The 16,733-nt window shown below is 32.1% G+C and overlaps 3 pseudogenes; 2 read left to right on the top strand and 1 right to left on the bottom strand.

Moving 5' to 3' along the window:
- The first annotated feature begins 1,311 nt into the window (after positions 1-1,311).
- On the top strand, positions 1,312-3,513 carry LOC120166915 (annotated as a pseudogene).
- A 321-nt stretch (positions 3,514-3,834) lies between these two features.
- On the bottom strand, positions 3,835-7,659 carry LOC120166965 (annotated as a pseudogene).
- Positions 7,660-12,670: 5,011 nt separating this feature from the next.
- Positions 12,671-15,931, top strand: LOC120166904 (annotated as a pseudogene).
- Positions 15,932-16,733: the final 802 nt, after the last annotated feature.

The raw sequence follows: 16,733 nt of genomic DNA, 5'->3' as shown, positions 1-16,733 counted from the left end.
TAAGATTTATATATTTTTAAACTAAATTTAATATTTATATTTTCATATTTATAATTTGATTATATATAATCTTAAGTTGAGTATTTCTAATATAATTAATAATTTTAATTTCTTATTAAAAATAAAATATTCAAAAAATATAAATGATTCATACATTAATATGAATATATTTTTTATTTATACATTAAATATAAATATACATTTATATAAATATATTTTTATTCGTATATTGAAATATTTTGATTAAAATATAAACATATTTTAATACTAGTTTATACAAGAAAAAAAAAATATCAAAAATATAAATGATTCATACATTAAATATAAATTGAATCATTTATATTTTCTATACGTCTATATTTAATAAGAAAATAAAATTATTGGGGGACTGTTTAAAATTTTAAAAGTTGGGGACCTAAATTCAAGTGCCTAAAAAGTTCAATGACCGTTTATATAATTTACCCTAATTTTCTAACAGTTATTTAAGTTGGGGGACCATATTGCAAACGGAATAAATGTTGGGGGACTGTATTGCAAGTTTTAAAAGTTGGGGACCTAAATGCAAGCTTCAGAAATGTTCAGTGACCATTACTATACTTTACCCATAAAAAAACGGTGGTTATAAAAAAACTACTTTGAATCTTCATGTTAAGATTTTGGATTTTTGGTTTTAATGTTTAAACTAATACACAAGTATTTTAGAGAAAATATTTTTACTATTTTAAAAATGAGATATCAGAAAAATTAAATAATACGTAATTTGATAATCATAATCATAATAAATAACATATCAAGTTAAAGTCATTCAAGACAAATAAAAAATTATTTTCTAATCAATTCAACATTAATGAAAAATTGATTATCTTTTTATAATTACTGATATTCAATTTATTAATTGATTAATCTGGATCAAATACTGCAGAGGTGAGGTGAGGTGACCCTCCCAGCCCAGTTTGCTTCATACACAAACATCATGATTCAAACTCTTAATCTTACTTAAAGAATCTAGTACCTCATCTCACTAGACCAACCGATTGTTAGTAAAAATTTGATTATTTTAATATCTACACATATATAGTTCATACTTTATTTTATTATTAAAATCTAATTAACTTTAGGGTAAAGTACAAAAATGATACGTAGACTATAGGTTGTTGTTTTGTTGATTTTCATGACTATTAAAAGTTACAAAATTGTATTTTGGCTATAAGGCGTTGCTTTTTTGAGTCTCTCGATTATTAAAAGTTATAAAATAATCATTCAGCTATTTATATGTTTCAAATTCGTCCTTTTTATTTTAAAAAATTGATAATGTCTGAGCTGAATGTTAACATTGAATGAGATATAATGGTCATTTGGGATTTGAGATCATATTTTATCATATCACAGTCAATAGATTAACGTCCAGCTCAGACTATCGACAATTTTTCACAGAGAATAACAAGTTTGGAATATATGAATAGTTAGATGATCATTTTATAACTTTTAATAGTCGAGTGACTCAACAAAACAATGTTCTATAATCAAAGAATCATTTTGTAATTTTTAATAGTCGAAGACTCAATAAAGCAACGCTATATAGTTGGGAGATCATTTATATATTTTACTCTTAACTTTAATCATGTTAGATGATTTTAATATAGACGAACTCTTTATATGGTAGTAAATAACATATAATTTTTTACTTATTATATATATATATATATTATGTTTATGTAATCTAAGTCAACAATCTCTAGAGTAAGTGATTAAAAGCTATCAATTGACATATCTTTCTCCTTAGTTGGGGTTCAATATCTATTAGGAGCAAAATTTCTCTTTTTTCTCCCTTAAGTAGGAATTGTTTCAAAAAATGTTTATATAATTCAATAGATTTTAGGGTAAACTACGTGTTTAGTGTCTAAATTATCAGTTTCGATCCATTTTAGTACTTAAAACTTTCAAATTTTTTCCAAAACTTAACGTTAAGTTTTTAACGGGTACTAAAATGAAACAAAAATTAAACATTAGATATGATTCTGAAAAAATTAAAAATTTAAGTACTAAAACAGATAAAGACCTATAATTTAGGTATTAAACGCACAGTTATCCTATGGTCGAGGAAGGGATGCCGACGGTGGAAGATAAATCAGTTTTATTTACGGAACCAACCTCACCGATGTTGTGATAACAGGTACCCGAGAACTTCAAAGCTACATTAATAGTTCATAGATCATCAAGTGCTAAAATAAGGACTTCAACATATTTCAGGTGACAATGGCACTATTGATGGTCAGGGTGTTACCTGGTGGGACAAATTCCACAGGGGAGAGCTGAAATACACCAGGCCTTACCATATGGAAATCATGTATTCAGATGATGTTCAAATCTCTAATCTCACATTGATGAACTCTCCTTCCTGGAATGTTCATCCTGTTTATAGCAGGTTTTTGCCCCTCTCGTTTTCGAGTTCACGGTTTCAGTTTCCTTAGCATGCTGCTGAAACATCGATATCATGTTCCAACATCGGGTTGTCATTATAATGCAGCAACGTCGTCGTTCAAGGATTAACTATCCTTGCACCAGTAACTTCTCCAAACACTGATGGGATCAACCCAGGTGAGGAAGTGGACATTGAATCGATAAGGCTACTTTTTAACTGCAGCATGTTTTACTTCTTCACGGTGTTAAAAGGTATCGTTTTTCTTCAGATTCTTGCACGAACACCAGGATCGAGGACTGCTACATCGTCTCTGGAGATGACTGTGTAGCTGTTAAGAGTGGTTGGGATGAGTATGGTATCAAGTTTGGTATGCCAACAAAGCAGCTGGTTATCAGAAGGCTCACATACATTTCACCATTCAGTGCAGTGATTGCGCTAGCGCGTGAGATGTCCGGCGGGATTGAGGACGTAAGGGCGAAGACATCACAGGCATTAATTCCGAGTCAGCTGTTAGGATCAAAACCGCCGTCAGACGAGGAAACTATGTCAAAGACGTATACGTGAGAGGGATGACCATGAAAACTATGAAAATGGTGTTTTGGATGGCAGGGAACTATGGTTCTCATCCAGCAATGATTATGATCCAAATGCAATCCCTGTTATCCAGAACATCAATTTCAGAGATTCATTGCAGAGAATGTGACAATGGCAGCTAGATTGGAAGGAATTCCAGGCCATCCATTCTCTGGAATTTGCATATCAAATGCCACCGTTGGATTAACACAAAAGAAAAAAAAAAAAAAAATCAATGGAATTGCACTGAGATTGCTGGGGTAACAAGCAATGTTACCCCTCAGCCCTGCAATCTGCTAACACAAGGCCCAGACAATGCCTGCAATTTTCCAGTGGACAGCTTCCCAAGTGCCAAAGTTTAAGTCTTAAATAGAAATTTGTGACAGAATATAAAGTTAAGATATCAAATTTCTTTTATGTAATGTAACATTAAGTTACAATTACAAAAATAATATTTATGTAAGAAACAATGATTACTGGAATGTTGTTCTTCTTTACCCTGGTGTTTTGATGCTTGAGTTAAAAAAAAAAAGGTATTTAAAACTAAGGAAAGGGTCATTGATAAATACATCACAATCTTTGCACCGAGCTCTTGAGCTTCCATTATATAGTATCAAGAAGGAAGTTCTATGCCTGATTCCAATCATATATGAACCTAAATAACATCCGATCCACATTTGAGTCCCCCATCTCACAAACCAGGTAAGCTTCAGCTCAACAAGTAAGCAAACTTGAATGGTATCCCTAACTTCTATCGACTCCAGTGAATATGAAGAACATCATACTTAGGAAATTCCGGGGAGAGAAGTCCTTCCCACTATATTTGTCCATAATACTCGAAGGACTGAGTCTCTTAATGGGCAGGATCTGGATTGAAGTTCACAGATTCCATCCAGATAAGCTCTTTGACATGGTCTTCAGTGCATGATGATTGCTCGAAATCAAAAAGGAAAGACCTGGCACAGACGGGTTCATCATTGATATCGTGAAGAGATGCCAAGTATGGGTGATAAAGTGCCTCATCAACTGCAAAAAGATGTAAGAAATAATCACATACATATGGAGACTAGAAGAAAAAAGGGTACCATCAGAAATGATGTGGTTGAAACTCTATTTCTTGGTTTGTACCTGTAATTCGTCTGTTGGGATCAAATACAAGCATTTTTTCTAGCAGATCAACAGCCCCATTAGACATATTTGGGAATCTAGCTGAAAACTGTTGCTTCATACACTGTGGAAGCTGTCTAACATATCTTTTGGCATTGTCGCTTCGGAGAAATCCAAGACTGGAGTCATCAGGTGAACCTATCAACTTTTGACCAAAAAAAAGTTTTTTCAATGTTAAAAACATTGACAAACTGAGGTTTACTAAAAGAAAGAAAGCATTTAAAAGAAGGGGAGGCCAGACAGGCTTCTAAAAATAGCAAAGATGGTACACATATATAACCAATGAATTTCAAATTAGACATTTCTCCTTAAACATCTGGACTAGGATCATCGATGAGAATCAGCAACACGAAATGAAATGCTCAAAGAGACTTTTGGGGGAGAGAGAAAGATGTAAAACAAAATTGAAAAGCACATCCCTATGTTTTGTGTCTTAAAACCAGATCATAGATCATGTGAGACCACAGGAAGAATACTTCAGTAGAAGTTGACTACCTCTGTGATGAGTTTCAGTTGATGAACATAATCTTTTCCTGGAAACAGAGGTTCTCTTGTCATAATTTCACCAAGTATGCATCCAACAGACCAAATATCAATGGCAGCAGTGTATTCTGAACAATTAAGGAGCAACTCTGGTGCACGGTACCATCGGGTGACAACATACTCCGTCATGAAATCTGTTTCAGATGTTGTCCTTGCCAATCCAAAGTCGCCAATCTTAAGGTCACAATTTGCATTCAAAAGCAGATTGCTTGGCTTAAGGTCACGATGCAAAACATTGGCAGAGTGCACATATTTCAGCCCTCGTAACAACTGATAAAAAGTACTGCAAAGTTTCATTCAGTATCAGTGTCATGTTTATGGATTGCCATACAAAATCAAAGTATGGAAACATGCATTTATATAAATTTCAGAGAAGAAACTCAGATTGTAAGCTTCTTTTTTAAGGTTTCTGCATGAATGTTATCCTTCATGTTCACTCATCTCGTGAGAAATGTTCTCAAATAGGGCCAGCAACCTTCGGCATTAAGGCTTGCATTTGAAACCCTGCGCTCCTTAAATTCTTAAAATATGGATAGCAAGACTGGTTTGCTCGATACTATCAGATGAGTGCCATGGAAATTGTTTTTTTCATATTAAGTCTAGTGGTCCTTGCCAACAGTGGCCAACTAGTTTAACCTAGAATTTCTCCAATTTACGCGCCACACAGCATAGTACCCTATCCCCAGTTTTAGAATACTAATATGAGGGCATATATCTAGTCAACTGCGCCTGTGCAGTATTTGTTGTTTCTTCCATTATTCAAATCAATCAAGGCTTTGCTAGAAGTATGATGATAATATCTAAAAAGAAAAAAAAACATGTTCATACCATTCAAAGGAAGAACTAGCTGCTTCAATAATTAAAGAGAAGTTATATCAGTGACATAAATGTCTCTGAAAACTGTTCATTCAAACCTGACAGTGATCATCTGTCAATGGTTGGTCAGAGCGAATTATCTGATGAAGATCGGTGTCCATCAATTCATAAACAATGTAAACATCATTGAAGCCAACCTTTTTTGGTGGTCGAATGATGTCCTTGATAGCAATAACCTACAGGAAGAGAATTGAGTAGCAGTTCCAGGCATATAAATATGTAGCAGATGGTTTCAAGAATAAACTTAACTCGTACAATGTATGTGCACTTGTGCAGATCAATTCATTCAATTAGGGAAGATATATGGTTCCCCTTGAACATGTTCTGCTCTACAATGTAAGCATAAAGGTATTTGCTATTAAAAGGCTAAACGAACAAACAGTAAACCCATGTTAGCTCCAATTGTAAATTATAATCTCCTCCTTAATTTGGCACAAGTAATCGAGATGAAACCAGCATAATCCATGAACCCCGATAAGAAAGCTGCTTAAACATCTTTCATGCTGCATTAGATAGCATCTCATTATTTCCTAAGAGATTATCAACAGATTGCACTTGGTGTTCCTAAGTACTAAAATAACAACAAAAAATAAGAGTGCAGGGACCAAAGAATGTAAGAACAGCGAAAGAAATGCAAATGGTGGGTCATAGAACCCAGAAAGTAACTCTGAGCTCCATTAAAGAGGGAGCTGGGAAGTGGGAGTACAAAAGATGGATTATTTTTCAATTGATTACTCTCCAAGGATATGTTAAATAAAGTGTTGGCAACATCATGCACTATTTCGATTACCGTGCTTAAGAAATGAAAATAAAATTTCAATTTCCGGAAAAGAGTCTTACATTTTCATGGTCCATGTGACGAAGAAGCTTAATTTCTCTCAGTGTCCTCTTGGCATCTATCCTATTATCAAATGCATTACCAATCTTCTTAATAGCAACCTCCTCACGGGTCTCTGAATTAATAGCGGCACTGAAAATGAAAAAGGAAATACAGGTGATGCAATTAACAGCCACGCTAATAAAGTATCAGAATCCCAATTCAAATGTGAAAACACAAGAAAGCTTTTCAAAGATACTTTCCAGCCATAAGCAAACCATCATTTCATTTCAGCCCACTCTTTCTTCTCTGAACTACAACATGGCAGGATAATCTTTGAAGAATCCCAAAACTTGTAAGTTCAAATTCTTGTGCTTAAACCGCACTCATTAACAAGTCGAATCACATATAAGTTATAACAGACGCTTAAGAACAATAACTACCGTTAACACACTACATGTAAAAAAATTTACGCTATAAGGTTTGATATGCTACTTATATATTCTTAAAAATCAAACTAATTCAATCATGTTCCAACTGAAGTTAAAGATAGTAAATCAATAAAATAAAATAAAAAAGATCCCTAAATCTAACTATCAGGGAGGCCAGCAACTCCATCAAGGAAAAACTCTAAGGTTGCCAAATGAAAGAATCTTAATTAAGCTAAAAAATCAGCATTAAAATCAGCAGACAAGAAGATGTTTGTTTGATTATAGATACACAAACCATATCATCCACAAAACCAAAACAAAAACAACTTTTTTTATGATTCAACAAAGAATACCCTCAAAAGAGTAAATCAACCACAAAAAGAAAAGAAACCCATGAAATATTTCAAGAAAAAAAATTAAACTAGCATGAATAAATAAGTGAAAAAAACTTACCAAACAATGCCATAAGCACCTCTACCGATTGGACGAATAGGAGGCACGTACTTACTGGAGACCTCAAACAAGTTACCGTAAACATTGTACTGAACATATTTACCTCCATGAGTCTGCACACCCTTGATTTTGCTTCCCTCTGAGCTTGCCTCTTTTGTACTTGCCATTTCCTTTTCAATGTTTTTACCCCTTTTTCCCCCCTCTTTCAGCCTCACCACCTACTACTAAACTTGAAACCAAGTTCAAAGAAAAAGTCTGGGGTTGTTTCTTTCAGCTTATATCGAAGAAGAAGCATTGTCGGCAACTATGTTGTGTTTTGATTTACTCGGTGATGTTGTTTTAGTTGCCAAATGTTTAAAGCGTTTCTTTTTACTCTGGTTTGCTGAGATTCAGGGTAGAGTTTTTTCCCCCTTTTTTTTAATGTTTGGTTTGGAAATCGGTGAACGACAAAGTGTGTAAGACTTCTCTTAGGATTTTGAAATTAATATTTTTAGGGTAGACCACGTATTTAATCATTAATTTATTATTGTAATTCTATTTATTTTATTATTATATTTTAAAATCATGTCTTACATTATGTTTTGTTCTGTTTTGATCAAGTGCAGAACTAGAAAATTTGTTTTGGGTGTAAAATTCAGAAACTATATGATTTTTTTATAAATAAGAAATTGAGTTTTAAAATTTTTATTGTTAAATATTTGTAATATATAGAGTAAATTTCTTTTTTAAAGGGTTTAAAACCTTTTTAAAATGGGTATCATTTTTTTTCTTTTAAATTATATATATATATAATTTATAGGGGTAAAAGAAAATTTCAAAAACTTTTGGGGGTGTCAATTCAATACATACGGCTCCGCCAGTAGTTTTGGTTACTCATCGAGTTACCGTTGAAAAAATAGAATTGTTAATATGATAATTTTTTTAATAACATATTATCATCACTGTTAAATTTTTAATGACATCATTTTTTTTTAATTAGTTAGAGGGCTAAAACGAAACTATAAGAATAAAGTAGTTGACTAAATTAGTAGTTTACCCTATTTTTTTTAATAAAAACGTAGTCTTAGTCGAGGGGTTTATTCAGTACGTTTCAAATCCTCTTAATTGTCTTTATCATGCCAATGACCTTGTGCCACGTGTATCGTTTCTTCCAACATCTCCTTAATTGCAAATTAATGGTTCTTAATTTCTAATTGAGGTTTTGTTGACTTTTTAATTTGTTTTCTTAAAACTTCTACAACCTACTCTTATTGTTTGAAAATAAATATCTTTGAATTTCTACTAAACTTAAAAAATATTATACGAGTAAATAGTCTCTAAAGCATATGATTAAAAATTCTCTTTCCCTCTATCTTAGATAGTTAAAAAAATATTATACAATGATAATCTTTTAATTATAAATTTATTTTTATATATTAATATATTTTATTTAAGCAATGATCTCTATAGTAAAAGAAAATATAGTTTTATCTAGATGACTTCGGTTTAAAAAATTTATTTGCATGTGTATTTGAGTTTAACTAGACCTGAACCCATAAAGTGGTCTCAGTTGTAAAAGAGAACGTTGTTTTCCCTCGAGGTATTAGGTTTGAGCTGATTTGTTTGCAGTATATGTGTGCGTTGTCGATTTATTAAGAAAGTTCTGAATATAAATTATCTTATACTCACCTCTTATTGTACAAAAAAACTAGATCTAGGTTTTCTAAAAAATATTTTCCATTTTAAATTTAATGGTTGAATTAAACAATAATGTTAAAAATCTCTAGAGTATATGATTAAAAGTTATCGGTTGACATTTTTTCTCTCCTAAATTGTGGGTTAAATATCTATTATAAACAAAATTCCCATTCTCCAAAATAGTAATTGGTAAAACAAATCTTTAAAAATAATAAATTTAACTATCGATCTTTTAAAAAAAGTCAAATTATTTTTTTAATGAAAATGTTTATTAAAACATTAGAAAAAATAATTACTTTAACGTAATATTATATGATAGTCTATGAATATTTTATGTCAAAATGAAGTACATCTAGATTATCATAAGGTATCATGCAAAAAAAAATTTAAAAAAAAATTAATGTTTTAATTAATATTTTTATTTAGAAAAATAATTGAACTCCTTTAAAAAGGTTGATCATCATATTTTACTAAAATAAGAATAATAATTAATTTAACAAAATATGTAAAATTTAAAGGTTAAATGTATCATTGTATCGTTGTGTTTTATATATTTCTATAATTTTTTTGAATTTTAAACTAGTTGTTTTTTAAATGCAATTCCTATGTTTGAAAAGAAATATATCAAACAATCACCAACCCATAACTACTATTATTATTTTTAAATAATGCATTATATATAAAAAAAGGTTAAATTATGAGTTTAGTACCTAAACTATCAATTCTAGCCCGTTTTATATCTAAATTTTTTTTTTTTTCAAAATTATACCTAACGTTTTGTTTTTGTTTTGTTTTAGCGCATTGCCGTTAAAAACTTAACGGTATTTTGCAAGTGGTACATTTTTATGGGTAAAATACATCATTCATCACTCAACTATCTATTCACTCCTATTTTGGTCACTAAAGTTTAATTTTTTTATTTAATCACTCAATTTTCAAATTACTCCTAATGTAATCATTCTAACTTTCAAAATTATTTTTTATTTTTAATCATATATTAATAAAATAATAATAATAAATGTCATGTCACAAAAATCATTAATAAAATAAATTAGAGTGATTAAAATAGGAGCAATTTGAAAGTTGAGTAGTTAAATTGAAAATTTTTAAACTTTAGTATCAAATAGGAGTGAGGAGAAGGTACTAAAATAAAACAAAAATTAAATTTTAGGTATGATTTAAAAAATTAAAAAATTTAGATACTAAAACGGACCAAAACTGATAGATTAGGTACTAAACGTATAATTTCCCCAAAATATATTTACATCAATTAATTATTATATCTTGTTAGATAGGTCGGACGGATTTGGGCGCTCATAATTCTTATTAGTTTTCATATATTGACTAAGGAGTTGTTTGTTTAATTCATAATGATTAAACGTTAAATGATTCAAATGTGGAATGATTTAGAGACTCTGTATGAATTAGCTCTGAATGTGACATGCTGTTTGATAATGGCTCTGAATTATTCATAATGTACTTCTGTGCTGAATCATTCAGAGGTGCGAAACAAACGCGCTGAATGGTTCAACATTCAACGCTGAATGGTTTCATTAAGAGACAAACAAACATCCCCTAAGGGTGCGTTTGGTTCACGGAATGGAAGATTACCAGTGCGAATGTAAGATTACCAGGGAATAGGATTACTGGGAATGTTGTATTTTGTGTTTGGTTGGCTTAGCAGGAATGTAAGATTACCGTGTTTGGTTAAAAGAATAAAAGATTATTAGAATGTATATTTGACCAAATTGTCCTTATTATATATTTATTTTTAACAAGTTAGAAAATATTTATATATTTTCTTTAAAAAATTTAAATTCATAAAATTTATATATTTTTTTTACAAAAATGAAAATATAAAAAGGTTTAATGAAAGGGTAAAATTTTATTTTAACCCTTAACTTCATATAAAATTTTAATTATAGATTTTTTTTTTTGTAAATCTAAAATAGTTTAAGGATAAATTTGTAATTTAATATTCGTAGAATTTTTATTATTCAATGATAGAAAAAGAATATTTAAAAAAAATAAAGGGCATTTTAGTCCAAAATGCCGAGAATCCAACAATACCTAAGGAAATAGAGGTAATGACATTCCCGGTAATATACCCTAAAAAATCCACTATTGGTAATCTTACATTACCGAGAATGAGATTCCCAGGCTAACCAAACGGGGGAATGAGGGATTTCCATTCCGATGGGAATCTCACATTCCCTCCTCCAAACACCCCCCAAGTGTTATAGGATAAATTACACCAACTTAATTAATAAAACAAAAAATAATCAATTTATAAAACAAAAATATATATTAGGTCGTTCATTGCTTTTAATTGAACATTTTAGAAAAAAAAAATTTAAAATGGTAGCCTGTTTCTTTAATCACCAAAATAATTTTTATCTAATATTTTTTTTGATAAAGTATATTATTTTCACTTTTTCCAAAATTTAATTATATTTTATTATTTTCACTCAAATATTAGTATTAGAAACGTTTTCATTTAAAAGATATTTTACCCAATTACCATTTTGTTGTGGAGTTAATTGGATCACATGTTCTTGAAGTACGTTTTTTATTTTAAATTAGTCTCTAAACTTTCAAATATTTTAATTTCATCCTTAGATAATGACTATTATTTTAAATTAGTCCTCAAACTTTTAAACATTTTAATTTCATCTCTAAACTATGAACTTCATTCTAAATTGGTCTCTGAACTTTTTGAACATTCAAATTTCATCCCAAACTATATGTATATACTAATCACATCCCTTGTTAATAAAATCATTAGGCCAATTTATATTATTATATATTTGAAAAAAAACAAAATTTAGGTCAAATTATAGTTGAAACTAATTACATATTTAGATGAATTTAGGGATGAAATTAGAATATTCAAAAGCTTGGGGACCAATTTAGAAAAAGTGTCATAATTTAAGGATGAAATTAGAATATTTAAAAGTTTAAGGAATGGCTTAAAATGAGAGCTATAGTTTGAAGACATATGATCATGGGTTAGATTTTTGTCAACCCGATATGACCCAAAAATTATACACCCTCTACTTGACCCGAATCCGACCCGAAAAATATACACTCTTCATTCAACCCGAACTCGACCTACCTTTTTAAGATAAAACCCGAACTCAATAAAAATAAAAGTTTAATTAAAAAATAATATATAGAAGAGTATTATTAAAATTATCTCTAAATATATAAGATAAAATTACATTTTTCGGATCGAGTTGAGTTGGATCAGATATTTTTAACCCTAAACCTGATCAACCTGAATATAACCTCTAAAAAATCCGACCTAACCCGAACCCGAACCCAAACCTAAACCTTTTTAAGAAAGATTAACCCAATAAAATCAGATCAGGTCAAAACTAATATGGTTCAAGTCTCGTACCATCCCTGCATAGATGCAATTTAACTCTTTTGTTGTGCCTTAAATGAGAAATAGGTCAATTACTTACTTAGCGAACACAAAACAGCGCCGTTTGGATCAATTCAGTAAATTCACCAAAGAAGACTCTGGATTGACAGTTGTTATGTTTATGAGCAAGGGCAAAACAGGGAAAAGACTTTTTAAGTTTAGAGAACGAAAGAGAAATCCAGAACCCGCGCAAAAAATCAAAAACCTTCCACTTCATCTTCTCTCGCTATATATATATTTCACCTCTTTGTAATCTTTGATTATTATAGTACGAATCGAAGCTAAATTTTGAAAGAAGAAGAGTCGGTTTATACTCTAGTGCGATCGCAAAAGCACCTTCAATTGTGCGCTCTGTGAATTTCTTTCTTCATTTCGCTGATCGTTTGATATCAGAAAGCGAGGCGGACGTGCATATGGGAACAGATTCAGAGACCTTTGCTTTCCAAGCGGAGATCAACCAGCTCCTCAGCTTGATCATCAACACTTTCTACAGTAACAAAGAGATCTTCCTTCGCGAGCTCATCAGCAACTCTTCTGATGTATGTATTTTTCTTCGTTAATTTGTTTCTGCTTGTTTGTTTGTTGAGAAGGAAAAAAAATAACAAAAGAATTGTTCTGAGGATTTTATACACTGTTTCTAATGTTTTCTTCCCTGTTTACTGCTTAGTGCTAGAATCACGATGTTTTGTTTTGTTTCACGATTTTTACTAGATATACTTATTTTCTGGCATGGTTTATGGATCTGTTTGTTCGCGGAGGAAAATAAATCAGAGTAGAAGAAAATTTTGTTAGGAGTTTGCATTGGTTAACACGTTTCCTCGCAGCTTATTGCAGGTCTTTTATCTTCTTACGGATAGTTCCATTCCGTAATATTTGTTTCAGTTCATCGAAAAGATTATATTTGTGCAGCAAGTTGACGTTTGTGTGTATTTTATTGAATATTTTCTGTTTGGCGATTGAGAAAGAACCGAGAGAATTTTGGTTTTGATCTGTAATATTCTGTTCTTTTCGGTTTGCTGTTTGCGGTTACGGAGAAGTTGATATGCCGTATATTTCTTTACTAAAAAAAAAAATGGAAATGAAAATTTTCATTAATTTCTTTTTCATGTTTTCTCGCGGCATCCTGCTATGCTCTTTATCTGGTTACGGGTAGTATTATGATATTGTTTTATTTTATTTGCATAGATTTTTGTGGATTTTTGAACTTCAAGAAGACGTTTCTGTGTTGTGTATTTTGCTGGCTATAGTATGTTTGGCTACCGAGAAAGAACGGAGAGATTTCTGATTTTGATATGTTATTTTCTACTCTAATGACGGTTAGGGGAAACTGGTATGTTAGATCTAAGAATCTGACATGTTTTGGTTTTGGATATGAATAGGCTTTGGATAAGATTAGATTTGAGGGCTTAACAGACAAGAGCAAGCTCGATGCTCAGCCGGAGCTCTTTATCAGGATCATCCCGGATAAAGCTAATAAAACACTTACCATTGTCGACAGTGGCATTGGCATGACCAAAGCAGGTATATAATATATCAATCTTTTCAAACAAATTTATTTTTACCTATTCGAATTGGAGTTACTAATCTGTAAACGTTCTTTTTCAGATTTGGTGAATAATTTGGGAACCATTGCGAGATCTGGAACGAAGGAGTTCATGGAGGCATTACAAGCAGGAGCCGACGTTAGCATGATTGGTCAATTCGGAGTAGCGTTTTACTCGGCTTACTTGGTAGCGGAGAAGGTGTTTGTCACCACAAAGCATAACGATGATGATCAATATGTCTGGGAATCTCAGGCTGGTGGGTCTTTCACCGTTACACGTGATGTGAGTGGAGAACCTCTTGGCAGAGGTACCAAGATCACCCTGTTCCTTAAAGACGATCAGGTGAGTATTAAACTATTAATGTGATGTGAATTAGAATATGGTTATTGGTATTGATTTTTGTTTGTGTTTGTGTTGTATATAATGTAGTTGGAGTACTGGAGGAGAGGAGAATAAAGGATCTGGTGAAGAAACATTCCGAGTTTATCAGCTATCCGATTTACCTATGGACTGAGAAGACAACTGAAAAGGAAGTCGGTGATGATGAAGACGAGGAAACAAACAAGGAAGATGAAGGGGATGTGGAGGATGTCGATGAAGACAAGGACAAAGACAAGAAAAAGAAGAAGGTTAAGGAGGTGACCCATGAGTGGCAACTCATTAACAAGCAAAAACCAATTTGGTTAAGAAAGCCAGAAGAGATTACAAAAGAGGAATATGCATCGTTTTACAAGAGTCTCACAAATGATTGGGAGGATCATCTTGCGGTGAAACACTTCTCTGTTGAAGGACAGCTTGAATTCAAGGCCATCTTGTTTGTTCCGAGGAGAGCCCCGTTCGATCTATTCGACACAAGGAAGAAGCTGAACAACATCAAGCTCTACGTCAGGAGGGTGTTCATAATGGACAACTGTGAAGAACTCATCCCCGAGTACCTCTCATTCGTCAAAGGTGTTGTGGACTCTGATGATCTTCCATTGAACATCTATCGTGAAACGCTGCAACAGAACAAGATCCTTAAAGTGATTAGAAAGAATCTGGTGAAGAAATGCATCGAGATGTTCTTCGAGATAGCCGAGAACAGAGACGATTTTGCCAAGTTCTACGATGCTTTCTCCAAGAACATCAAGCTGGGAATCCATGAAGATAGCCAAAACAGGAGCAAGCTTGCCGACTTGCTTAGGTTCTATTCTACAAAGAGTGGTGACGAGATGACCAGCTTGAAAGACTATGTTACCAGGATGAAAGAAGGCCAAAAATACATCTTCTACATCACCGGTGAGAGCAAGAAACCTGTCGAGAACTCACCATTCCTCGAGAAACTCAAGAAGAGAGGGTACGAAGTGTTGTTCATGGTTGACGCTATCGACGAATATTGCGTCGGGCAACTCAAGGAATATGATGGCAAAAAGCTGGCGTCTGCTACAAAGGAAGGACTCAAGCTCGATGAATCCGAAGACAAGAAAAACAAGAAAGAGGAGAAGGAGAAGTCCTTTGAGAAACTCTGCGAGACAATCAAAGAGATATTGGGAGACAGAGTGGAGAAGGTGGTTGTGTCCGATAGAATTGCGGACTCTCCTTGCTGCTTGGTGACCGGAGAGTACGGATGGACGGCCAACATGGAGAGGATCATGAAGGCTCAAGCTCTGAGAGACAATAGCATGAGTGCTTATATGTCTAGTAAAAAGACAATGGAAATCAACCCAGATAATGGCATAATGGAGGAGCTAAGGAAGAGAGCTGAAGCAGACAAAAATGACAAATCAGTGAAGGACTTGGTGCTGCTGCTATATGAGACTTCCCTGTTGACATCTGATTTCAGCTTGGGTGATCCCAATACATTTGCAGGAAGGACCAAAGGATGTTGAAGCTAGGTCTGAACATTGATGAGGACGACACACTTGCTGAGGATGTTGATATGCCATCTTTGGAGGAAGTTGCCAATGAGGAAAGCAAGATGGAAGAGGTTGACTAGAAGCTTAAAGACTTGCATACTTCATCATAGTATTAAATTACGGTCGTCGTCGTAGATACGATTGCGGTATCACAATTGCAGATATTGTGGTATTGCGATGGTCTAAAAAAACATTACGATAGTTGTTATACTGAGTTGCGGTTGTAATCAATACTGTGTATATCTGCATGCAAAGCGTCGTCGTCGTGTCATGTGTGTTAGGTTTAGTTTTTCTTTACGGGTCTTTTGTGGTTTGTCTCGTGCCATCTAGAACTTGGTTTTCTTTACGAATAAAAACATTTGTTTGTATATATGTTAGTTCAACTGCCTTGTTCCCCTCCATAGGGAGAGATGCGATGAGATTATTATCTTGAAGCATCTGAACTTATGGGATATCCAAATTCAATCTAATGGTATATATATTATAAAATTATTATTCGTTTTGAAAATTTAAATTATTATATATATAAATTTTTATACTTTTTATTGAAAATTTTTTTTCTTTTAAAATTTTAAAAGTTCACTTATAACATAAAATTTTATGTTTGTCATCATTGAAAGATAATAAAAATATACAAAGAAAGAAACATAAGAACGGTCCAAAAAATTGATAAATATGATTAAAAATATTAATTATTTTTTTTAAAATTATTTATTTATTTTTAATAGAAGTAATCTTATTAAAATGTAAACATATCCAAAATTACAATTTTACAATTATCAATGTAAACTAAATATATAATTTGTATATTTTCTTATAATTTTAAAACTAATCATTTTAGATCATATAAGGATCAAATAAGAAAAGTTAAAAATTTACTAAAGGACTCGAACAAAAAATAATATACA

This window comes from Hibiscus syriacus, unplaced genomic scaffold (assembly GCF_006381635.1).
Source record: "Hibiscus syriacus cultivar Baekdansim isolate YM2019G1 unplaced genomic scaffold, ASM638163v2 tig00111650_pilon, whole genome shotgun sequence".
NCBI classification, from domain to species: domain Eukaryota; kingdom Viridiplantae; phylum Streptophyta; class Magnoliopsida; order Malvales; family Malvaceae; genus Hibiscus; species Hibiscus syriacus.
This window is presented reverse-complemented; position numbering and strand designations above follow the sequence as displayed.